At 41.0% G+C, this 27110-nt stretch overlaps 1 protein-coding gene across 1 annotated transcript in view; it reads left to right on the top strand.

The window, feature by feature from the left end:
• The window catches only part of LOC129696491 (solute carrier organic anion transporter family member 5A1), a 170204-nt gene that overhangs the window by 104860 nt on the left and 38234 nt on the right, over positions 1 to 27110 (top strand).

The raw sequence follows: 27110 nt of genomic DNA, 5'->3' as shown, positions 1-27110 counted from the left end.
AAACACAGTCTTCTTGCGTATGGTGTGCTCAGCCTAAAGTTATGGGACAACTTGTTCTATTTGATCTTATTTGATTGTGCACGCCAAGTTGATTGCATTCGATGAAACAGGGCGGTTGCAATCTCCCACCCCATTAAATACAGTAATGCAAGGTGATGCAAGTTTGCATCTGATCAGTGTGGATTAAAAAAAAACGAATTAAACATCACCAAGTTCAGTAGTGCCATGGTGTTGTCGGGCTCAGACGTTTACAACTACAGTATATCCAGAAAGCAGGTGTAATAGACTAAACTTTTCATTGATGTTGTCACTGTGACACAGAATGGAGCTATTAAGCCAGTCCTGCAACCAAATAACACCTCCAAACACTTCCACAAGTGAAGAAATCTTTGCAGGATACCAATTTAATACAGGAGTAGAAAACTTTCCGTTGGAAAATAAGAATTATTTTTTTAATGGGATTGTTGCCAACCCTGAGAGAGATCCTTCAGGACTACAGCTCGGCGTTCCTGGCAGGAAGTTGCAGGGATATGATTGCAGTCGCTAAATCTCTGCACTTCAGCGAATGGCTTGTCTGCCTGATCATATTGTGGAAAGGTTGATTAGATCTGCTCTTATACATTAGAAGATGTCTTATACTCATACGTATTCATGTATATGTTAATGAGTTGGTGTTCAATATAAGCAGGGAATGTTGGTTAATAAAACTCTCTCTCGTGATCCAGGCACCCTGTGTGTAAGTTGTTATTCATTCTGCCGTCCGGAATATAACAAAATTGGCAATGAGGATGGGATAGAGTTTGTGAACTAATCCTTTAAATACAGTTTTGCAACATGCAGTATTGTTTAACATTTTAAACAGTAAATACGGAGTTGTGTCGCAGTTGTTTGCGAGCTGGACACGATAGGCCGCAGATCCTTCTATGCAGGGAACTGTAGTTTAAAACAGCAGCTGTACAAATCGGCGAGTGTTTGTCAGGCTATCTCAATGTTGTGTCTACGTGACAAGGTGTCTTCCGTGGGATTGTATAACATTTTAGACTGTTTTTTTTGTCGAAAACAACTCCCAAAAGGCAACAGTGAGCAGCAGACTGTAATTTGTGGCATATATCAGCAGTTTGAGATGGGATGATCACAAAAGTAAGTTGACAATGGGAGTGACTTTGACTTCCATTGTGAGACCACCATAGGGGTGTGTGAGCTTGTACGAGAGGTCATGGGCATGAGTGATGATCACCTTGCGGATTATAACCTGAATAGACATTACACCTCTGAGAAATGTGGATCAGAGTACATCTCCCTGTGAAATCAAGATGGCTAAAGTGTTAGGTGCTGTCTCCTGTCACCTGGGCCTCATGGGCACTTTTAGTGCCTGGCAAGATTCTTTTCATGTACCTATCAGATCTAGATAGCTGCCTATTGCAGGTCATTGTTGAGCACAACCAAGTGTTTGAAGACGAAAGAAAACACCAGTCTTCAATGTAACATGAGGTGTGAGTGTGTAAAGTGGCGTGCAACTGTGAATGGATGTGATTGGCTTTTTAATTTCTAGGCTTCCAATATTGTTAAAAAAGTGGATCTTCTGTGAATAGTTAGCACTCATTATTATTCAGACCACTGTGGTTGTAATAATGAATTGCACATCTGCTGATGTCATTCAGGTGATTTAGGCAATTAAAAATAAGGTCAAGGTTTCAAGGTCAGTTTATTATCACATGTACCAATTAAGCTACAGTGAAATTTGAGTTGCCATACAGCCTTTTTTTCTTAAGCAACAAGTCACACAACCACATAAAAGTTAACATAAACATCCCGGCAAAGGGACGCAAACTTCGCGATGTTAAAGTCCCGCACTCCTGCGGCTTGGAGCGTTGGGTCAGTTTCCAGGAAAGGCCACCAACTCCACGATGTTAGGCCGCAGTGGGAACAGAGATACGATACGGAAAAAAAATCGCATTTCCGTCCAGGTAAGAGATTGAAAAAAAATCTTCCCCGCCCCCCACCCTCCACCCTCCACATAAAACAAACCAAGGAACACTAAAACATACTTTTTAACACATACTTAAAATAACAAAAAAAGAAAGGACAGACTGTTGGCAAGGCAGCCACTGCTGGTGGCGCCACCTGGTGTTGTCTAAGTGCTTGGGAACAAGAAAATCTTGCAGAAATATGAACATTTGATGTTAACGAATGGTATTAAGGCACCAAAGGAAATATGCAGAGTTGTTAAATGTCTTCTTCACATGACTTTCAACTTTACAATGGCACTTTTCTTGGTATTGTGCAGATGTACTTCTCGACTAAATATTTAAGTGTAGCTCTTTTCTCTGCTGCAACAGAGAGTGCAAAAATATTTCACATTAAATGAAGTATACAGCATCTATGACGGACATTCTGGTTTTAATTTGCATATAAGAAAGACAAAGATTGCCCAAGCGCTTATTGTACGGGTGTTCATTGTATAACAAAATAAATCCATTAATGATATTGGTATGAATCTGTCTAATTCTGAACTCTGCCATCCAACAGTTGTAAATAAGTGAGAAAGAAATTGGATGCAAATTTTCAAGCCCAATTCATGAGGGAGGTAGGCAGACAGAACAAGTTATAGAATGTTTGAGTTTAGTATAAGTATGCGCTTTTGATCTATTTCTTTTGATTAGTATATTTTGATGCATCTATTAACAATTCATAGTGTAATAAAGTGCTCTTAAATTTGTTTAGGACTTTCTTGGATTTTGAATCATTTTAATGCACCAGCACATCTTGTTCTGAATGTCTGACTTTCACATCTCCACCATTAAATTGTAGGAAAACTGAGTAACAGATCAGCAAATTCTTGACAAAACCTAAAAGGCCCGGAGCACCAAATATATGGTCTTTCTTTGTTTTTCTTGAAAAAGGGTCTCGACCTGAAAGATCACCCATTTCTTCCCTCCAGATGCTGCCTGACCTGCTGAGTTACTCCAGCTTTTTGAACTTTCTTTTTTAATTGTCTTACACCATTTTGTATCTTTTGCTACAGCTCCCAGTTGTCATTCATTCTTTCCTGGTTTTGTTTTCGAATATTGCAAACCTCAATCCCAACTCACTAACAACTTTTCATTTTTATTTGCATGTGAACAGTTCATAAATATTACATTGCTACCTTCACAGGTAACATTGTGCTAAAAGTGAAATGTGTGACATGTTTATTTGATGAAGTAATCATCAAATTCTGATATGATACAACACAAAAGTTAGGTCAATTAACCTTTAGCAGTCTGGATCAGCTTTCAGAAGAGCTATATAAATTGTCAAAAGTTCAAGTTCAAGTGAGTTTATTGTCATGTGTCCCTGATAGGACAATGAAATTCTTGCTTTGCTTCAGCACAACAGAACATAGTAGGCATTGACTACAAAACAGATCAGTGTGTCCATATACCATTATATAAATATATACACACATGAATAAATAAACTGATAAAGTGCAAATAACAGATCATGGATTATTAATATTCCGAGTTTTGTCCGAGCCAGGTTTAATAGCCTGATGGCCATGGGGAAGTAGATATTCCTGAACCTGGTCGTTGCAGTCTTCAGGCTCCTGTACCTTCTACCAGAAGGTAGCAAGGAGATGAGTGTGTGGCCAGGATGCTGTGGGTTTTTGAATGATACTGCCAGCCTTTTTGAGGCAGCGACTGCGATAAATCCCCTCGATGGAAGGAAGGTCAGAGCTGATGATGGACTGGGCAGTGTTTACTACTTTTTGTAGTCTTTTCCTCTCCAGGGCGCTCAAGTTGCCGAACCAAGCCACGATGCAACCAGTCAGCAAGCTCTCTACTGTGTACCTGTAAAAGTTAGAGAGAGTCCTCCTTGACAAACCGACTCTCTGTAATCTTCTCAGGAAGTAGAGGCGCTGATGAGCTTTCTTGATAATTGCATCAGTGTTCTCGGACCAGGAAAGATCTTCAGAGATGTGCACGCCCAGGAATTTGAAGCTCTTGACCCTTTCAACCATTGACCCGTTGATATAAACGGGACTGTGGGTCCCCCTCCTACTCCTTCCAAAGTCCACAAACAGTTCCTTGGTTTTGCTGGTGTTGAGGGCCAGGTTATTGTGCTGACACCATATGGACAGTTGCTCAATCTCTCTTCTATACTCGGACTCATCCCCATCAGTGATACGTCCCACAGCAGTGGTGTAAAGAGTGAGAAATCTCCCAGAACCTGACAGTTTTATCGTACAGAATAAGCAGAGGTTCATAAGAACATTGCAGGTACTCATTTAAATTATATTTGCTTGTATTATGTTATATTTCTCTCAATATAGGCCACGGCCCTTTGAATCTGTGATGATTACTGAACATTTACATCAATCCCATATCCCCCTTATTTCCCGGCAAATAATTATTTTTCACCTGCTAATTAATTCCCCTCTAATTTACCTGCCACCCCCCTTCATTTGGGGCCATTTGCAGTCGCCAGTTTACTCACTAACACAGCTTTGGGATGTGGGAAGGAACTGGCAAACCTGAGAAAAAGACACGTGATTATGGAGTGAAATGTGTAAATAAAATCCAAACTCGGGATCAGCTGCAGCTGCGAGTCTGTGGTACAACTGGTGCATCACTGTGCCACCCAAAATATGTTTACAGAATATGTTTGCAGCATGTTTACTTGAAACATGCTGCAAACATTTCTTATAGCTCGGAAAATTCAATTGCCTTTTGGGAATAAAAGTAGTTCAGTACATTTATGCATTCACTGCATTAAAGACGAGATGCCACACATTTATATTACAAGTAGAAATTTGGTCCAGACTTTTCTGCGCAAAAGTTTTTCCAGTATAACGTGCATAGTTACTGATGCCACCTGTGTTCACAATGGTAATTTCTGACTTTAAATGTATCAGTGGGGTCTTTGGTTTGACTTGAGATACTTGAATGGGCACTGTCAGAACTCATTAAAGGCCGCTCAAGCATCATAAAAAACATTTGGAATCTGTTGTAGTTTAAAGGGAATGTTTGTTTCCATAATTGAAAAGCTTACATACACTCCAATGGGTGGCTAATAATGGTACCTGTCAAAGTGCTGAAGATTGGCCATATGTGGTGGATTGGGCATCTTACCACAGGAAGAGCACACATGTCTGTTAGAAACACGTTTCCTCAATGTGTTCAGATGTACTATTTCTTATCAAGCCTTGTTTGATGAACAATGAAATCACAAGGTCAGTTTTTCCAAAACCTTCATAAGGAGATATGCGAAGGGAAAATGTAGTTAATTTATTTTAGTTTAATTTATTTATTGTCAGGTGTGCTGAGGTACAGTGTAAAGCTGTTGTTGCATGCTAACCAGTCAGCGGAAAGACAATGCATGATTACAATCGAGGCATTCACAGTGTACAGATACGTGATAAAGGAAATAATGTGAATGACGTTTAGTGAAAGATAAACCAGTAAAGTCCGATCAGGTCGCATTTTATTTTTGAGGTCAAAGTCATTTTGATGCTGAGCTCCCTCACCTGAGGAGTATTTGAACCAGCCACTGCAGGTCTCTGTGTTGTCTCAGTTTGTTCTACATCACAGCTTCTGAAAGGCTGCCTGAGGATCTTGCATGCGGAAGGACAACTGATTTTAGTGAGGAAAAGGTGTTATATATGGTCGTGGGATCTGTCAGCTGGCAACCATTGACCTTTCCTCAAAAGAGAAGCTTATTGTTGTGGGTAGATCATCAGTGGGTAGGAGTGGTGGTAGATCATCAGGAGCTGCTTAATGCAGTGTTTACTGGCAGCCCCCATGATAATTTCATCCTTAGTGAGAGCGAGCTCCCAAACATAAGCAGTGGCCTTCAATGCCTGAAGGATGGATCTTTGAAAATAAAGTCTTCCTGTCCTTACCTGGTTCCTGACTCTTGTATGGTCGCTTCATGCAACGACCATGTGCTGCTGTAATGAAATGTAAATGACGAGTGGAATCATTGTGGAGAGTATTGTAGATCTCATTATGATGAAACTGCATTTTCTCCATACGGGGACATCTCCAGGTGTGCCTATTTCATCCTTATTCAGTGTGTGGTGACCAGCACGCAGCAGCATATTCTGGAGAAAGGAGCCAGATAAACTATGGGAAAAGAGGAAGAGTCTGACGCTAGGGCAGAGAAGGAGAATTTCCCTGATGAACTGAGGAAACAGAACTTATATTTTTGTACTCCTCACACTTTCTTTGCAGGTGCACATCAATGGCGGTGTTCATTACACTGTCCGGCAAAAAAAATCATGCTGTACAGACCCCATTACATCTTGCTCTGTCAGTATTTTGTAGCCCTGTCACCTTGTACCAGTTTTGAATTTTATTTTTGGTTGAGCATAATTCCTTTCAGCCCCAGTTCATGTGCTCTTAATGCTTGCTTTCAATGAGACCTCAAGCCTGATTCACATTTAAAAAATATTATTATGACAGCCATCTCAATTGCTTAGTTAGAGAACGCAACCCTGATGTGGAGGTAAACCTCTCGCGCCTGGAAAATCGCAACCTTCTGGGGTTGCTGCAAGAATGCAGTAAATTGGGATTTATAGTTAAGGAAGCATGTCCTGGGTATCTCCCAGTTGCTTGGCAGAGATAAGAAGTTCATTATGTCAATATTGTCCTCAGCACAAAATAATGAGGAAAGAATGAGGTACAAATCAATAGCAGCCTGACAGCAACTAGCTTGGAATACATACTGATCGATATGATTGCAGTTTGAACAAAGACTGAGTACATACAGGCTGCACTTTATCTTACATCCATCAGAACCTGTTGAATGGCCTTGCAATGAGCATGTGTAGATGAATTTATAACACTACCTAGTGTAGGCAACCAACACATAGCAAAGGGGTTGCCTTCCTAAATAGCTGCCTTTATCGTGATTTTCCACAACATGAACCACTATTTCCCATAGAATCCCACGTTATAAGTGGAGATGTGTTTGAAGGAGATACAGTATTTATTTTTCAACAGTAATGCTGATAGTACTACAGCTGCTGGGTCATGGTGGGGGCCTTACTTAAGAAATGTCCTCGTCAGGTTCCAAAGCAGATCTCTTAAATGATCACAGTTGCTTTTGGAGATGCAAATAACTGCAGATGCTGTAATCTGGAGCAAAAAAAAACCCAATTGAAGACTGGAAGGTGATAGATGAGGAAGTAACAAATCACTGGTTCCATTTTTCATCTTCCTTATCAGATTCCTGTATCTACTACCTTCACTTATCACCTTCCAGCCTTCAGTTCAGTTTTACAGCTTGTCTTAAACTTGGTGGTCTTTTTCAGACATCGTGAACGTAAATAAGATGAAGAACTCTTTAGAAAAACCTGCCAGACAGCAAAATGAACCACCCATGCTAAAAATAACCCATATGATCTGTTTCAAGAAATGCAAGTTAAAAAAATAGAAACAGTTAAAATTTATTGTCTCTTTCACATTTTGCGTTTACTTTTGTATTTCCCCATGTAATTCACTAAATGCAAAATTTACTCATCTCAAATTTCTGGGTAGTGGATGCTGAGTTCTGTAAGGATGAATTTCTGGAACCTGAACTGCTGTAACACGGAGTAAACTGTTCACTGATAGAGCATGGAAACAGGCCCTTCAGCCCACTGTCTGTGCTGACCATTGATTACCACCCATTCTCACTAGCTCTATGTATCCCACTCTCTACATAGCACGGGCAATTCATAGAGGCCAATTAACCTACAAAACCCATACATCTTGAGGATATGGGAGAAACCGGGGCACCCAGAGGCAACACACAGTCACGGGTAGAAAGTGCAAACTTTGCACAGCCATCAACCCAGGACACGATTGTACCTAGGTCTCTGGTGCTGTGAGGCAGCGGCTCTACCAGCTGTGCCACTGGGCCACCCACTGTATTGACGCCAGTATCCTTTAACCTGAGGGGACTCTCAGCCAAACCCAAAGCATAAGAAACCATCTTAAAGGATTTTCTCTTTGCTGGTGAATGTGCACTTAGCAAAAGCTCAGAAGGTGATATGTGGAAAAGCTTGGACATATTTTCCAATGTTTCTAATGATCAAGCTGCAGTTCAACCATGTTGTTCATACCGACTTTACTCTATGCTTGTGTGATTGAATTAGTTTAGTTTAGAAATACAGTGCGGAAACAGGTCCGTCGTCCCACCAAGACCCTACCGCCCAGCGATCCCTGCACGTTAACTCTATCCTACACATTGTTTGTACATTTATACCAGTGGAGTGAGGGAAGAAACCATAGATCTTGGAAAAAAAACATGTGGTCATGGGGAAAACATACAAACTCCGTACAGACAGCACCCGTAGTTGGGATCGAACCCAGGTCTCTAGCTATAAGGGGCAGCAACTCTACCACTATGCCACCGTGCCGCCCTGTGGACACTGCAAATATGCCAGAGAGCTTAACCATTTCCACATGACACCTCTGCACAGAATACACCACATCAAATGGCAAGGCAAGATTCCAGATTAAATTCTAGACAAACGTCCACTGCATCTACACACTGTTAAAAGTGACACTGTTGGCACAAGTTCAGAAGCTGATATGTAGGAAAGCTTGGATATATTTTCCAATGTCTGTGGCAACTTTAACCTCACAATTAGTGCAAATAAAACAGTAATTGTGCACTAATCAGCATCAAATACTCCATGCACAGAATCAAATATCCTTGTGAATGGCCAGAGGCTTCAGTAATGCAAATGTTTACACACCTTGGCAGCATTCTCTCAAAATCAGTCAAGAGTGATGATTAAGTTAACAACAGGGAATTTAAACCTAACTCTGCTGCTGAAAAACTGAGATGTGTGGGTTTGAAGAGGAATTGGCTTGAAGACCAAGCAGCAGTTCAACTCTGTTCAAGAAGGACCAGCAGATGCTGGAAAATCGAAGGTAGACAAAAGTGCTGGAGAAACTCAGCGGGTGCGGCAGCATATATGGAGCAAAGGAAATAGGCAACGTTTCGAGCCAAAACCCTTCTCTCAGACTGATTCTTCAGGACAGTCCTGACATCCCAGGAGCGGGGGTTCCCTCTGCCCCTCTATGGCAATATAGATGAGACTCTCACTCCAGGGTTTCTCACCAATACCCCATAACACTGCGTAGAACTTCCCTCTCTCCCTTTTGCTACATACCCCTTCCACTGCGTGCATGCCTACAAGGGTGTACAGAGTCCCGGCCACCATTTAGATAATAGTCTGCTTTCCTGTTTTTGCCACCAAGACCAAGCTAGTTCCCAGCAGATGCTGGGAAAAATCGAAGGTACTAGCCGTCACATACAACAAATAGCCCTCCATCATTTTTGCCACCTCCAACGTGACCCCACCACTCGCCACATCTTCCCATCTCCCCCACTGTCTGCTTTCCGTAAAGACCGCTCCCTCCATAACTCCCTGGTCAATTCTTCCCGTACCACCCCCACCCCGGGCACTTACCCTTGCAGCCACAAGAAATGCTACAGGTGTCGCTTTACCTCCCCCCCTCGACGCCATTCAAGGACTCAAGCAGTCGTTCCAGGAGCGACAGAGGTTCACCTGCACCTCCTTCAACCTCATCTATAGCATCCGCTGCTCTTGATGTCAGCTGATCTACATCGGTGAGATCAAGCGTAGGCTTGGCGATCGTTTCGCCAAACACCTCCGCTCGGTCCGCATTAACCAACCTGATCTCCCGGTGGCTCAGCACTTCAACTCCCCCTCCAATTCCAAATCCGATCTTTCTGTCCTGGGCCTCCTCCATGGCCAAAGTGAGCACCACCGGAAATTGGAGGAGCAGCATCTCATATTTCGCTTGGGCAGTTTATACCCCAGCGGCATGAACATTGACTTCTCCAATTTCCGGCAGCCCTTATTGTCTCCTCCCCTTCTCAGCTCTCTCTCAGCCCTCTGGCTCCTCCTCTTCATTTCTTCTTCTCTTCCCCCCCCACCCCCCCACCCTACATCCGTATGACGAAGGGTTTCGGCCCGAAACATTGCCTAGTTCCTTTGTTCCATAGATGCTGCCGCACCCGCTGAGTTTCTCCAGCACTTTTGTCTACCTGCAGTTCAATTGTGTTGTTCATACCTACTTTATGGCCCTGTCCCACGGTACGAGTTCATTCCAAGAGCTCTCCCGAGTTTAAAAAAATATCTGACTCGTGGTAAGCATGAAGAATGATCGTAGAGGGTACGTCGGAGCTCGGGGACGTCTCTTAGTGGCTCGTTACGCAAACGGCAGGTACTGGGGAAGACTCAATAATGGCAGGTAAGCTCGGGAAGACTCGTGAAGATTTTTCAACATGTTGAAAAATGTCCACGAGAGCCCCGAGTACAGATGAGCGGCCATTACCATAAATTTCCGAGTTCGAATCAGGGCAAACTCGGGAGAGCTCTTGGAATGAACTCGTACCGTGGGACAGGGCCATGACTCTATGCTTGTGTGGGATCACAGATCATGTGACCAGGAGATTGTCTGATGACAGAATAGCAAAGCAGCTACTTTATGGAGAGCATGATTATGGGTAAACGATCACATGGTGGGCAGAAAAATAGGAATTCAAAGACTCTTGAAGAACATCCCTGAAGAGTTTCAGCATCGGCTCACACCACTGAGATCAATAAGCATTGCATCAACCTTTTTGGCGTGCCCGCATAAAAGATGGTGATTTTCATATGAGGAATCTAGAATGGAGGAAATAAAGAGGAAAAGATAATCACTAATATCATGAACCCCCAATGTTACAGCATGCCTACACTTCTGTTACTGTATGGAAGAACGTTTGAGCCTAAGTCAGGCATTTCTGTATACATCACATCACTATAGACTAGATGTCATTGTCTTAGTTGAGATTGAGTGATGAACAACACAATTGTTTTGTGGTAAAAATGTGTGTATTTAGGAGGAACCACAGCTTCTGTGTGCACTGTTCAATTTCTTCAGAGCATAACCACATTGATCTGTAAATTCAATACTTGTTTAAATATGTTTTGGCTCATCGATTTTGATTAGAATTTTCTTGTCAGTGTGCTGATCTGTACTGCTGCAGTTCCACAGTTTGCCCACCATGTGTCGCTGGAGGCTAGTATTTGCCACTCCACGGGGCCAAATTCATTAACTCAGATCACTTTGCTGATACTGTTTTGATTTCTTTAAACTATTTAGATGATTAACATTTAAGAACTTTTTGGGCATGTCATTTTTTAACCAGAGACCATTGTCTCATGTTGCATGCCAATGAACCATTTTCTACCATTTCTTGCCAATTAACCATTTTCTATCATTTAAGCCAGCCCCAACACAATTACAACTTTGGAAGGGACTGCTCTCTCTGGGATAATGGGTTCACTCTTCCACTGCTCCTACCATCTGCTCTCTACCCTGGTGCATTCCCATGCAAGTATGCTTTCCACATCATTGCTTTCATTCCTTATTTATTTATTTTAAAATGTAGTTCATCTGTTATCTTTCATCTCAAGGAAGGATTTCAGACCTGAAAGAAGGGTCCCAACTAGGGTTTGCCAACTGTCCCGTATTAGCCGGGACATCCCGTTTATTGCGCTAAATTGGTTTATCCCGTATGGGACCGCCCTTGCCCCGGGTTGAGGGGACTGTCAGGTCTGAGCGCTGCGTCTGGCCTTGCCTCACCCGTCCCGACATAGTGCAGCCCATGTAGTGCAACAGCAGCGCCTCGCCTGTGTGCTTTGTGTGCAGTCCCGCACTCGGGCCAACATCATTTCACCCAGACACGGCCGAGTCGGTCAACGAATTGCCGTCGGGAATTTGTCCCGTATGTTGACCTTTTGTCTCTTATTTGGGAGTGAGAAAGTTGGCAACCCTACTGAAACCATAACCTTATGATCGCATATGGGTAGGGTGTATGGCATAGTGAGGGACTATGAATGACTGGATAAAATCTAAATTTAGTCCGTTGGTCAAAATCTGTGTTTATGGATTGACTGAGCAATGAATTATGAGACGTGAGCTTTACATTTCCAACTGGCTCAATGGACAGCTTATCAGATTTGAGATCCACTTTCAAGGGCCAGAGAGCCAATGCAGAATTAAAATTTAGAAGATGCGCCAGATGTTTAGGATGAATGACCAGAGAGGAAAGAGAGTTATCATACATCCTGGAATTACTGAGGATTGCAATGTGGAGAAGCAGATACGTGCATTTCCTCAGCGGTGGAAAGAAGAAACCTGTGGCTTTCACCAGGAGAGGTAACTGAGGAGACGAGCTGCAAGGAGTGAGCTGGCTGGGCCTCGGATGGAGTGCTGCAAATGATCTAACTGAGTCAGGAAAAGTAAGTACATTTTTGGATCCATCTGTGTCCTTTGTTTTAACCCTCATGTTCTTTTCACTCGGTTTTGCTGAACGCCTGTTTTGTCTCACTTCTCACACCCAAATTTTATTCTCCCTGGCCTCTGCTTTCAATGCAACAACCCCGGTGCATTCATCCATTTAGTGTTGTCCCTCACTCTAATCCCCATGTGATGTATGTATCTCATTACAATTCCAACCAAATACAGATTATTCCTTGGGAGATGACCTGAACTTCATTCATTGTTTTTTTTGTTGCTACTAACAGGAAACAAATGCAGATGGGGTGGCCACAGCAAGAGGTGAGACTCATAGGTACAGAGAAGGCAGCCTTGGAGGATCAGATGGAGAAACTGGGAACTTGCAGAGAGCTGGTGACTGTATTACACTCATTCTGATACACCTATAGTGACTTGATTTCACCAGTGACTGAACTATGAGAAGACCAAAAATGTTGAGGGTTAAATTGTGACCTTGACCTGAATTATACCCCTTTTGTCTTCTAGGCCCTTCATACACACGGCAAGCTTTGCTGGACATGCACAAGGACATTTCCTCAGAGGTCTTAATTCCTTCTGAAGATTCACTGTAACAGCATACAGCTATGCTCCAGTACAGGTACTCACACTTCAGTGGGTGCAGTTAGAGCATAGGTTAGGTTTTCACGCAAGGTTCGCAAGCAGGTACCTTTGACAGTAACTCTTGTGGAAACTCTGTGTCAGGGTACAATCCTCTCCAAGCTCTGCTCCTCTGGACTCAGGATCAGCACCTTGATGACTGAGATTGAGAAGTAGATGCTAGAGGTGTGACTGCAACTTTACTAGGTTCTCTCAGATATTCCACAATAATTCTCCACAATCACTGAGGAGTTTGGTGAAAAAGGTACCGGTAACTGCAAGAATGTCTACCTCGAAAAGAATGGGCAGCCAAATTGTTCAACAGATGACATTCAATTAAGTTAAGGTTAGTTTTAAACACTGTGCAGATTTTGAACAGGCATTCTGTCGCTCTTATGTGCATCATTACTATCGCCAATTCTATCATTTTAGTTCTCTTATTTTAATTGTATTATTTTATTCTCCAACACTGCAGCTGTTGTTTCCGATCACTAGTACAGGGCTTCTCAGATTAATTCTGCCACAATTAGTTTACATAGATTTAAGGAAGTTCATGCACAATGTAAGTTCAATGCAACTTGTCGTACAGTTTTTTGCATGTTAAAAACTGGCCACACCACACTTGTGAGTTTGCGCTAATCATAGTTGTTTGTAAGCCTTTGAAGATGCTGCAAAAATAAATCTAGATTTTCCAAGCACAAGGTCAACAAAGCAGAATTCCTTAAGACTTGTTTTACCTAGTGTTTTTGGTGAACTAAGAAATTGACTACTGCATCCTAATCTCTGTATATTTTAAAACGTTTTGATAATTATGTTTGGGTGGACTGATACCTAGGACCTTTTTTTGTGATTACCCATATATTGAGGTGCATTAACCAAACTGTATCATTATTCTTCTTAAATACATTAAAGGTTACTGTTGAAAGCTAAATCATTTTTTTTTAAACAAAGTAGCAAAGCACTACTCAATGGCTCTGGCTCACTGGAATTTAGAAACATATAAAATTATAAAAGGAATGGACAAGCTAGATGCAGGAAAAAAATGTTCACAACGCTGGGAGAGTCCAGAACCAGGGGCCACAGTCTAAGAATAAGGGGGAGGCCATTTAAAACTGAGGTGAGAAAAAAAAAATTTACCCAGAGAGTTGTGAATTTGTGGAATTCTCTGCTTGCTGTTGACAAATGTAACGGAGTAAAAATGTGAGATAAATAAATGGAGTTTTCAATCAAAGTGTAATTTGTATCTGTTTCCCCAACTGCACCCAATCTGGAGCTCCACCAGCTTGTGAATTAGAGACATTCACCAGTGTGAAGCCACAAGATGACGATGAGCGTTCTGCCCAAACATTGATACTGCACTGGGCACCACATTACCCCATTTCCTGAGTTAGCCAGAGCTCTCCAGGCTCGCACATTCTCACCAATATATAATTGATACATTTGTGCATGTGAGGGACCAGCTACCATTTCTGATGAGAACAGAGGCCTGGGACTAGTGGTGTGCCCCATGGTTCAGTGCTGGGCCCGTTACTGTTTGTCATCTATAATAATGATTTGGATGAGAACATGCATGGCAAGATTAGCAAGTTTGTCCTTGATATAAAAGTGGTTTTGCAGATAGTGAAGATGGCTGTGAAAAATATTGCGAAATATTGGTTGTGAAAAATATTGTGAGTGTTGAGTATTGATGTTTGGAGCTCACGTTGCAGTTGTAAAAGACATTGGTGAGGACGCATTTTGGGTATTGTGTTCAGTTCTGGGCACCGTGTTAGAGGAAAGATGTTGTCAAGCTGGAAAGGGTACAGAGAAGATTTACGAGGATGTTGCCGGGACTAGAGGGTCTGAGCTATAGGGAGAGGTTTAGGCTGGGACTCTATTCCTTGGAGTGCAGGAAGATGAGGGGTGATCATATAGAGGTGTATAAAATCATGGGAGGAATAGATCAGGTAGATGCACAGAGTCTCTTGCCCACTGTTGGTGAACTAAGGACCAGAGGACATAGGTTTAAGGTGAAGGGGAATAGATTTAATTTAATCTGAAGGGTAACTTTATCACACAAAGGGTGGTGGGTGTAGGAAACAAGCTCCCAGAGGAGGTAGTTGAGGCAGGGTTTATCCCAACATTTAAGAAGCAGTTAGGCAGGTACATGGATAGGACATGTGTGGAACGATATGGACCAAACGCAGCCTGATGGGACTAGTGTAGCTGGGACATGTTGGCCGATGTGGGCAAGTTGAGCCGAACGGCCTGTTTCCACGCTGTAACACTCCATGACTCAATGACCACTTTCAACATTTCCATCAGCCTTGATTTGTTTACATTTAAAAAATATATAATTCTACTTTGTAGGCCTATTGATAGGTTAATTGCCTAGAGTAAATTGCCCCTTGTGTATATATACATATATATATATGTGAGTGGTAGATAAAATCTTAGGCCAGGACTTGATGGGAATATGGGGTGAATAAAAAAATGTAGCGCAGTAGTAGAATTGCTGCCTTACTGCGCCAGGGACCCGGTTTAATCCTGTCCATGGGTGTTGTCTGTACAGAGTTTATACGTTCTTCCTGTGACCGTGTGGGTTTTCTCCGGGTGCTCTGGTTTCCTCCCACACTCCAAACACGTACAGGTTTGTATGTTAATGGGCTTTGGTAAATTGTCCCTAGTGTGTAGGATAGTGCTAGTGTACGGGGATCGTTGGTTGGCACGGACTCGGTGGGTGCTTCTGCACTGTATCTCTAAAGTCTATAGGACTTGCTTAAATGGGTAGTTGCTGGTCGGTGGGGATTCAGTGAACCAAAGGGTCTGTTTCCATGTTGTGTCTCGCTATAATTCTTTATTCTATGTGCTTGTGATGCTACTGCAAAGAAGATTTTCATTGTAATTGCGCTTGACAATAAACAACTTCACTTGATTTGACTTGACTGTTTCCATTAGGTTTTCAGATTCCTGGTTATTTGTCCCTGTATAAGAATTTGCTATCGTCTGGTTTTTATATTATCACCTCTTTTCAATTGGATTTATGTAAAAATTGACCAGTTTTGAAATATGTTATCCTTTATGTATTTTGTTCTGATATGCTAAGTATTAGTACATTTCTTGAAACAGTATCTTAAATTTGTTGTGAATTGTTTAACCATGTTTACACGTTATTTTAATGTTAGTTCACCTGATTTTGCTGGTCTTCTTCTTGTGTATGGCGTGCACAGCCGAAAGTTGTAGGACAACTTGTTCTATTTGATCTTATTTGATTGTGCATGCTGGGTTGATTGAAACAGGGCGGACCACGTGAAGGTTGCAATCTCCCACCCCATTTTGCTGGTAAACTGCACAGATTAAGGAAAGGGACTATTATCTTTCAGCATAGACAAAAATGCTGGAGAAACTCAGCGGGTGAGGCAGCATCTATGGAGCGAAGGAATAGGCGATGTTTCGGTCGAGACTGAAGAAGGGTCTCGACCCGAAACGTTGCCTATTCCTTCGCTCCATAGATGCTGCCTCACCTGCTGAGTTTCTCCAGCATTTTTATCTACCTTTGATTTTCCCAGCATCTGCAGTTCTTTCTTAAACATTATCTTTCAGCATGATAAGATTAAAATGTATAAACATAGTGTAAAATATATGGAATAATAAGTGATAACTAAAAAAAAAATTGAATTGTTCAGTTCCAATCCAGTGCCTTGTGTTGAAGATTTTATTGACTTACCCTGGTTCTGCGCAAGAGATTGTGCTTCATCCTTTATCATGATCACCTTTGCAATTGATAAGGTTCCTCATGGTAGGCTGCTCTGGAAGGTTAGATCGGCATGGAATCCAGGATAACAAAGTATTTGTTATTGATCAAAGAACTAAAAGTTATAGATGACTACAAGTTGTATACCATCAGTTTATCTATTTGCCTGCAGTACCCAGTCACAGGTGTATACATTTGATCAGCAGTGCAGGCTCGAAGGGCTAAATGGCCTACTCCTGCACCTATTTTCTATGTTTCTAATAGAATTTTTCAAGCTTATAAAAATAATATATTTGAATACATTTACAGAAAAAGCAACTAACAGGGAGTTAGATGTGGCCCTTGTGGCTAAGGGGATCAGGGGGTATGGAGAGAAGGCAGATACGGGATACTGAGTTGGATGATCAGCCATGATCATATTGAATGGCGGTGCAGGCTCGAAGGGCCGAATGCCCTACTCCTGCACCTATTTTCTATGTTTCTATGTAACAGGAGTAAGAAAACTTCATAGAAAATCCACAGAACACTGATCATAATGTTTGCTGTCAGTCTGCTTGTTATGAAGGGGACTGCACAGGGTCAGACTGTTCTTAGTTCAAGAATGCTGCAATTTTATAGATTCTGGAACTGCCTCTTTGAGGAAGCTGGAACTCGTACTATAAATTATTTGGGGCATCCTTGATTCTTTCATGAGTCTGCACCTTTCTCCCTTGAAAACATGTTTTTAGCCACTGTGGTTCCTTAGGAATCTATCTTGAGTCCAACATTAATTCCATTATGCTGCATTGTCACTGCCTTCAATGTTGATCTTTTCTTCTTTGGATGTCGTGTGAGAACTTGCAGATTTCTGTTCAATCGCAGAAAATATGTTAATTTATTGTTCAATCCAGTAAACATTCGCCAGAGAAAACTAGTGAGACAGATGTAAGGACTGAGTCTATATCGGATTAAAGATCTCCATGGATTACATATTAACCTGACCTCCTTTTCACTGGTGAGTTTCTGAGTTTTAGGAGTCAAAGAAAAGTGAAGATAAATTAATAAAAGATCTCCCAGCTTTTTAATTCGTAGGCTTTCCCATTGTGTAAATGCCTTATCTAAAGTAGACGGTTTAAACAAGGGATTGTTGGCGATTGGTAAAAGGAGAGAGAAATTTCTCAATTTGAGGGTTGATTTCAACTGTTTCCAAATTCGTAGGGTGCTATGAATTATCAGATTTTTCTCATACATTGATTTCTTCAGATGTATCGGAGAGAGAAGAATCATGCCTATATTGAAATGCAATCTTCCCTCTCCATTTTTCTATAGTTTACTTGTTGACATGTATCATCCATCCAGTAAATTAAATGTTTAATATTAGTTGCCCAGTAATAGAAAAAAAATTAGGGAGAGCCAATCCACCGATTTCTTTAGGTTTGCATAAATGGCGTTTATGAGTTCTATGAGTTTTATAATCCCAGATAAAATTTGTAATCACAGAGTCAAGTTTTTCGGGAGGTAAATCGGTATTGATTGAAATAGGTAAAGGAGTTGTGGAAGGAAAATCATCTTTATTGCATTTACTCTGCCTATAAGGGAAATCGGAAGTGTTTTCCAAAATTGTATAAGGGCATTTAATTTAGTGATTAATGGTGGAAAATGTGCTTGAAATAAAGAGGTATATTTTCTAGTCACATAAACTCAAAGGTATTTACATTTTTCAGTGGCAATTTTAAAGGGGAATTTTAGGAGATGTGAAGGGTCTTGAGGTTTTATTGGCATAATTTCATTTTTGTTCCAATTTATTCTCTACCCTGAGAATGAACCGAATTGTTCTATGAGGTTTAGTATATTTGGGATACTGACTTGGTAATATATAAAAGTACATCGTCTGCATATAACAAAATCCTGTTATTAGTATGTTTAGTGTTATAACCATGAATGCTCGGATGTACTCTTATATTTTCAGCTAAGGGTTCTATAGCAAGGGCAAATAACATTGGTGATAAAGCATATCCTTGTCTATTACCCCTGAATAATTGGAATTTAGGTGACAGAGTTTGATTAGTCTGTATTCTGGCAGTCGGATTGTTATATAACAACTTTATCCATGAAATGAAATGTTCTCCTAGTTGTAATTTTTGCAATACTGTGAAGAGATATTTCCATTCTACTTGGTCAAATGCTTTTTCTGCGTCTAAAGAAATAATTGATGTCTTCGTTTATCGTTCTGTGTGAGTACATTATATTAAACAAATGTCTCAAGTTATTGGATGAATGTCTCTTAGGTGTTAACCCAGTTTGGTCAGAGTGTATTAGTTTACTAATGTACGTACTTAGTCTCTATATAATTGTCATATACTCTATATAATTGCTATAATGTCTGTCCTTTAAATGCGTGTATATAAAGGGCTCGTAAACGTGGGGAAATTAATTAATGACATTTTTTATAGAATTCATTACTGAACCCATCTGGACCTGGCGTTTTGCCATTATTCAGTGATTTAATAGTCTCTTCAATATCTTTTACTGTAATCTCCGCTCCTAATTCTTCTCGTTCCACCTCATTGAATGATGGAAGGTTGCAATTGTCAAGAAAGTTTTTAATCTGTATGGTTTTGACTGAAGTTTTAGATGCGTATAAATTTTTATAGAATTTTAAGAATCTTTCGTTGATATCTTTAGGGAGTGTAAGCAGCTCACCTTTTTCTAATCTAATTTTTTCAATGGTGTGATCCTTTTACATTTTTCTCTGGAGCTCCACCAGCTTGTGAATTAGAGACTTTTCTCAGCTGATGTGCCAGATGTTTATGCAGTTTATCACCAAATTCTAAGTTTTTTTGCTTAGTATATTGAAATAACTTACCAACTTTTGCGGAGAGAATTTGATTTAACTTGAATTTTAATGTTTTTAACAGTAGACGGATCATGGCATTTTCAAGCTGTTTAATCTGTTTGTTTAATTCCAATTGTTCCGACCTGTTTTTTAAAATTTTGATAAGCTTGATATGAAATAATAGAACCTCTAATAAAGGCCTTAAAAGATTCCCATAATAAAGAGGCCGAGATACCAGGTGTGACATTTGTCTCATAAAATAGCTCCAACTGTTGTTTCAGATAATGACAACAACCTGGGTCAGTTAATATTTGTGGATCGAATCTCCTGTACATATTTTTATTTTGCATTCCTTCTCGTTTTAAGGAGAATGTTAATTGACAGTGATCAGAAATGATGTTATTATGATATTTGGGATTGATTGTAAAAGGGATCAATTTTGCGTCCACCAGAAAATAATCAACACGTGTATACGTTTTGTGAACACCTGAATAAAAAGAATATTCTCTTCTGGATGGATTAGCCATCCTCCATACGTTGGTTATGTTTGTATTTTGTATGTAAGCGTTTAGAAGTTCACTGGATTTTGATTTTGTGTTGTATCTCCTTTGTTGTGAAGATTTATCCAGATATGGGTCCAGTACACAATTGAAGTATCCTCCAATTATCAGATTTTGCTGGGTGGAGTCTGAGATTATGTTGATTGTTTTATTAAAACATTGTGGGTTGTCAAACTTAGGGGCATAGATATTCACCATGGTAAGTGGGATTGAGTATAACTCCCCAGATACTATAATGTACCTACACTCCTTATCGGCTAAGATGGCTTTGTGTTTGAATGGTATACCTTTATAAATTATGATTGCAGTATGTCTAGCTTTAGAAAGAAAAGTAGAATTATATAATTGACCAATCCAGTTAGCCTTCAGCCTGTTATGATCGCCATCTTTAAGATGCGTCTCCTGTAAAAATATTATATCAGTATTAATAGATTTTAGATGGGCTAAAACCTTACCCCTTTTAATTGGCTCATTAACGCCCCTAATATGCCAACTACAAAAAGTGATTCCTCCAGTTTTCCTAGAGAGATTGTCTTGCATTAAAGCTTACATGGTTTCCCTTGTTTCAAATGGAGTAACATAATATTTAAAATAAGACTTTTAGTTGCTGGTGGGTGAGCCCAATTCCAATCTCCTGCGGGTATCTCCCAGGAAAAAGTGCCTTAAGAAAGATAGATGAAGAATGCAGTAGTAAAGCTAAAAAGTGAAAAAGAAAAACAACTGAAATTACAGCATATAGACATGCTGCTGGTGCATACCACCCCCTGGTGGAATGATTCTTGTAAACTTCCGTAGATGTTAATTTCAATTAGCTCCCCTCCTTACAGAATTTTAAAAAAGGACGGAACAGAACAGAATAGAAAAAAAGGTCAGTATATAAATTCATCTGGAGAGCCAGATTTCCAAAAGATTATAGAAACATAGAAACATAGAAAATAGGTGCAGGAGTAGGCCATTCGGCCCTTCGAGCCTGCACCGCCATTCAATATGATCATGGCTGATCATCCAACTCAGTATCCTGTACCTGCCTTCTCTCCATACCCCCTGATCCCTTTAGCCACAAGGGTCACATCTAACTCCCTCTTAAATATAGCCAATGAACTGGCCTCAACTACCTTCTGCGGGAGAGAATTCCAGAGATTCACCACTCTCTGTGTGAAAAAAGTGTTCCTCATCTCGGTCCTAAAAGATTTCCCCTTTATCCTTAAACTGTGACCCCTTGTTCTGGACTTCCCCAACATCGGGAACAATCTTCCTGCATCTAGCCTGTCCAACCCCTTAAGAATTTTGTAAGTTTCTATAAGATCCCCCCCAATCTTCTAAATTTTAGCGAGTACAAGGCGAGTCTATCCAGTCTTTCTTCATATGAAAGTCCTGACATCCCAGGAATCAGTCTGGTGAACCTTCTCTGTACTCCCTCTATGGCAAGAATGTCTTTCCTCAGATTAGGAGACCAAAACTGTACGCAATACTCCAGGTGTGGTCTCACCAAGACCCTGTACAACTGCAGTAGAACCTCCCAGCTCCTATACTCAAATCCTTTTGCTATGATATCATTTTTGCTATGATATATCATTTTATACAGTGAATACTAGGTGAATATTTGGTAATTAGATTAATATATAGAACTTATTAACTAGCTTACTGAAATTAATATGTCAAATAAATAACCGATTCAAAGTCGGTGGACTTAAAGCAATTTGTTACTACCACCAGCAGTTGTGTAGACAGAGCGAGTACACTCTCTCCTTCCCTCTCAGCCACCCTTCAGCTCCTCGGCAGCTTCCCCACACGTTCCAATACAATCTCTAGACTTTCTCACATCTTGCCGCAACTTACTCAGTACTTGTTAACACTTACTCGACCCCTCTCTCTCTATTAACCTCTGCCCTCTCCCTGGGCATCCCGCCTTCTCCCGTCACTGCTTGACTACCCTAACTCTTTGTGACTTCCTAACTAATTCTCACTAATTCTCGCTGTCGATGACACTCCATAACTCACCCGGCTCACTCTTCCTGCCTCTACCCCTAACTCTCTACTACACTAACCCTACACTTTCTCTATCGTATTCCCTCTCACTCTGTTGTGCAAACTGTCAAGAGGTCTAGACGTCTTTTTATCGGGCAATTTATAATCGCCTTTTGAATATGATCAGACTATATGAACATGACATGAATTTGATAACTCTCATAGTTAAATGTTAGATGTTAAATTAAAATACACGACAATGCTTGACTTATTTCTATTAGTATGTTAGATAAGCTGTTTAAAAACTTCAGATTGCTGACTCAGCTGCGGTGTACAGGGAGAGAGTAATCTCTCTCTCTCTCTCCCTCCCTCCCCCTCAGCCTCACTGCGCCTCCCCAAGTTTTCACATGCATTCCATTTCTATCTCTAAGCTTTGCCCAGACTTAACAGCCCTTATTCTATAATATCGGTCATCTTATAAGAATATTTTAAGTTTAAACCCAGTATAAATGCATACAGTATAAGCCCTTTGTACAAGAATTATATAAGCCCTTTGTAAACCCTTATAACTTTTATAACCCCTCTATAAATAAATACAGAAATAATGACTTAAACACACATTATAACTTCAGGGTAAATAGGATATGGTCCTCTTGAATGGCCTTGTAAAGTAAACTCAATGTACCTTCATGACAAAGCTATGCAAAAATGTTACTTATCCTACTTATCCTTTGTAGTATCTTGTGCAAACGTAAATGCTTCCTCAGGATCGGTGAAGAATCGTTCAGTCACTTTATGTGTGACCCTGAGTTTGGCTGGGTACATTAAGCCGTATCTGAGATCTTGTATGTCTCTCAAAATGATTCTCGACTTGGTGAAGAGTGCTCTTTTCTTAACGATTTCAGCTGGATAGTCTCTGAAGATTGGTATTTTGCCCCATTCAAAATTCAGATTTCTTTTGTTTGCGACTTTCTTCATGATATCTTTGAGAACTGAGGCATGGTGTAGCTTCAAAATCAGCTGTCTTGGTGGAGCTGCAGGTCTTGGTTGGGCTCTCAGAGCGCTATGCGCACGGTCGAGTTTTGGTCTCTCATCCAGATTAAGTACCTCTTGGAGTAATTGGGCCGCAAAATCACGAGTGTCTTTGCCATCTTCTTTTCATTCCTTCACCCTGATAATCCTTAGATCTTGATGTTTAGAACAGCCTTCAAGATCTAGACATTCGGTCATCTTGGCCAATTGCCCAGAAACACGCTCCAATTCTGTCTTCAGTCTTTGTGCTGTCTGAGTGATCTTTGTGGCTGCAGATTCCAGTTCTCGGATGGCATCACTGTTTTTTTTAAGTGATAATAATGGGTTCTAATGTTGCTGATATCCGTTTCAATCCTTTTGATTTCTCCCTTCAGGAAGGAATTCACCTCCTCTATGCGAACTTGTACCGTGACTATGTATTCACATATTTCTGATCTTCCAGCAGCAATGTTCAACTTTACAGCAGAACAAGTTAGGGCTTTATTCTTTGGAGCGCAGAAGGTTAAGGGGGGACTTGATAGAGGTTTTTAAAATGATGAGAGGGATAGACAGAGTTGACGTGGAAAAGCTTTTCCCACTGAGAGTAGGGAAGATTCAAACAAGGTGACATGACATGAGAATTAAGGGACTGAAGTTTAGGGGTAACATGAGGGGGAACTTCTTTACTCAGAGAGTGGTAGCTGTGTGGAATGAGCTTCCAGTGAAGGTGGTGGAGGCAGGTTCATTTTTATCATTTAAAAATAAATTGGATAGTTATATGGATGGGAAGGGAATGGAGGGTTATGGTCTGAGCGCAGGTATATGGGACTAGGGGAGATTATGTGTTCGGCACGGACTAGAAGGGTCGAAATGGCCTGTTTCCCTGCTGTAATTGTTATATGGTTATATGGTTATATAGTAAGTTGCTCACCCAGTTTCGAGCTTTTCAGCCAGTACCTCTTTGATATCTTGCACCAGTGCTTGGCTTAATGCTTGCTTTTGTTGTTCCATAGTCAGAGTAGAGACTTCTTCCTCAGAGCCTTGAGAAACTTCCTCACCTTCCTCTTGTAGTTTTTTCCCGCGTGCTTTGGGTCTTCTAGGAGGCGGCGTGGGAAGATTCCTTTTCTGGTACTGTCTACTCATTTAAAATACCGGTCAGGTCGATTTCTGCTGACGTCACTTATGCGACAGCGGGTATCTGCTGATAAGCTTTTTCTTCAGTCCGTTTTGTATTTTCGGATGTTTTTGTGTGTTTTGTGGAGCGGAGCTAAATGGCGCATATCTCAGCTCGCTATAGTGCCACTGGAAGTCCAGTGGTTGAAATTAACCAGTTTTTTTTTGTTCACCAAATACCATATTTTTTAATGTGATTTATCTTGTGATTGGTGATTACTTCTCAAGCACAAATTATTTTATCTCTACGAGTACATTTTTGTTAAATTGCTCTGAAAATATTATCATAATTTATTTGGTGAGACTCGCTCTATCAAAGTTTACATTTAGGGCTTGAAAACAGAACAGACGAGAATTTCTATAAAAAGCTGGAGTAACTCAGCGAGTCAGGCAGCATGTCTGGAGAAAAGGAATAGGTGACTTTTCGGGTCAAGACCCTTCTTCAGACTCGTCTCGAGCCAAAACGTCACCTATTCCTTTTCTCCAAAGGAATTCTGCCTGACTTACTCAATTACTCCAGCTTTTTGTGTCCATCTTCAGTTTAAACCAGCATTCGCAGTTTCATCCTACACTAGAATTTACATGTTAGATTCAAATCATTTCAACATTGGGCTGGATAGCAGGAACCCAGGAAGGAGACACAGTCTTGCTACGCTGCAGCTGCAGCTGCCGGCATCTTGCAGTGCACAGTTCTGCACGCTTGGTCTGAGCATGGAATTCAGGGACACACTGTGGATTGTCCTGAGCAGGGTGGTCATGGTGGCGCAGCGGTAGAGTTGCTGCCTTACAGCGAATGCAGCGCCGGAGACCCGGGTTCTATCCTGACTATGGGTGCTGTCTGTACAGAGTTTGTGCGTTCTCCCCGTGACCTGCGTGGGTTTTCACCAGGATCTTCGGTTTCCTCCCATACTCGAAAAACGTACAGGTTTGTAGGTTAATTGGCTTGGTAAATGTAAACATTGTCCCCTAGTGGGTGTAGGATAGTGTTAATGTGGGGGGGATCACTGGTCGGCACGGACCCGGTGGGCCGAAGGGCCTGTTTCCGTGCTGTATCTCTAACCTAAACTAAACTACACAGAGGGATCTGGTACACTTTGTATCTCGCTCTGCAGCCTTAGCTGGTACATTTAGCGCAGCAACTGTCTTATGAATAGGGTTACTGAAGATTAAAAATGAAAGTGATGTCAATTTTGTTTCTCTTTTAAATTATTTTAAAAACAACGTTTAATTATTTTAAATGTACTTCAGTACTTTCTAAGTGGGTCGGATCCAGGACATACAGGAGGTAGTTTGTGAAGGTGTCTGGCAGCTTAAGCTATCAGTGGGTTACCTGGGAGCTGTTGGGGTGGGCCTATAGTACCTGAAAATAATCACTGTTCATGGACTGTTGTTCTTTTAAGAATGGCCGCAGCATTGAAGCTCCCAGGACACTGCCAGGAGATTGGTGGTTCAAGTTAGTGCAACTGTGAGCATACAACATGTAGTGACTACAAGGTGTGATGTCGAGCACAATCCAGCCTGTTTTCTCATTACTCATCTTAAAAATAAGCTAGCAAATAATTAATAAAATTATCACGATGAATCACAATACTTAAAAAAATAACGCAATGTAGTTGGTTTTAAAAACACTGGGGCGAGCGTTCTTACGATTGGCCCAAGTCATTGGCCACGATGGCTATCGCTAATTGTCTGAAGCTTGCCTTCCTCACCATTAATGATGTTATTTAGTTGGGTTGACAACCTCAGTTGGTACATATCTATCTTGTCAAATAACATATTCTTTCTATAATCTCTAAATATTATTCCTGACGCTCAGAAAGATACCATTTAAGATAGTTTTTAGAAACACAAATGTAATAGTAGTTGTTAAAAAATGTGTCAGAGTGCACACCATGAATGAATGAATGAATAATACTTTATTATCACATGTGACATGTCACAGTGAAATTCTTTGTTATGCATACCATACACAAGGTATGCAAAGAGTTGTCATGTATAGGGCGCTAACAAAGTTAGAAATATTTACTCTAGACCCAATAGTCCCTCTTCGTCCTCAGCGGCCCCCCACTTTGTTCTCTCGACGCCTCCCCCCCACACCGGGTTATTGATCTCACTGAAGTTCTGAAGCTGGTTAATGGCTGGGTTAGACTGCAGCGCCTACGTTTTCATTGTAATAAAGGGTCCAAGTACCATAAACATGGTTTAGAGATTAAGAATCAAGACGGATGTTGAGACAGTGGGCCTGAGCCACAGCCAATCCAGCATGTTGGTGTTGTGTTAGAAGTTTCACAGTGTTGTGGTCTCCAGACCCAGCTCCACCTTACCCTCATACCCTAGTGAATACATGGGGAGAGGGGATGTCGAGCTATGGCTTTGACTACACTGGGTGGTCTATTCCCAACTGCAAGGTGTTGGGTGCTATGCAAGCAATGGAAATGAGGCAGTTGCCACTGTCCGTCTCTCAGAGGTCTCTGCAGTGGTTATTGTACTCAATTTATAACCTAGCAATGTTTTTCAACCATTAATGGTTTTTTTTTCATTTTGACATCTGTGATTACTGATGTTCTGGTAGTTTAGCTACTTTAACTTGCCTCTGGATGGCAGGAAAAGTAGTTAAGGGCTGATGGCATTGAGAAAATATTGGCTGCAAGATGATAAATGGGAATATGGAATGAACTGGTGTGTTCTGAGAACCAATTTGGACGATGGCCTGAATGGTCTTCAGTAAGTATGGAAAAAAAGCATTAGCTTCTCATATGACCAGTCTTCGTAGTCTGGAATTTACATTCCACATTTGTGCACCTTTTCATGTATATCTCCTGCTCTTTTGTACCACAGTTCTGTGATAATCAGATTTTTTTTAAATTTGGACATTTGTGCTGCATTGTGCTGATATGTATGTGGTTTGGAACATTACATTTCTG

The sequence above is a fragment of the Leucoraja erinacea genome, chromosome 4 (assembly GCF_028641065.1).
Source record: "Leucoraja erinacea ecotype New England chromosome 4, Leri_hhj_1, whole genome shotgun sequence".
Lineage (NCBI taxonomy): Eukaryota > Metazoa > Chordata > Chondrichthyes > Rajiformes > Rajidae > Leucoraja > Leucoraja erinaceus.
This window is presented reverse-complemented; position numbering and strand designations above follow the sequence as displayed.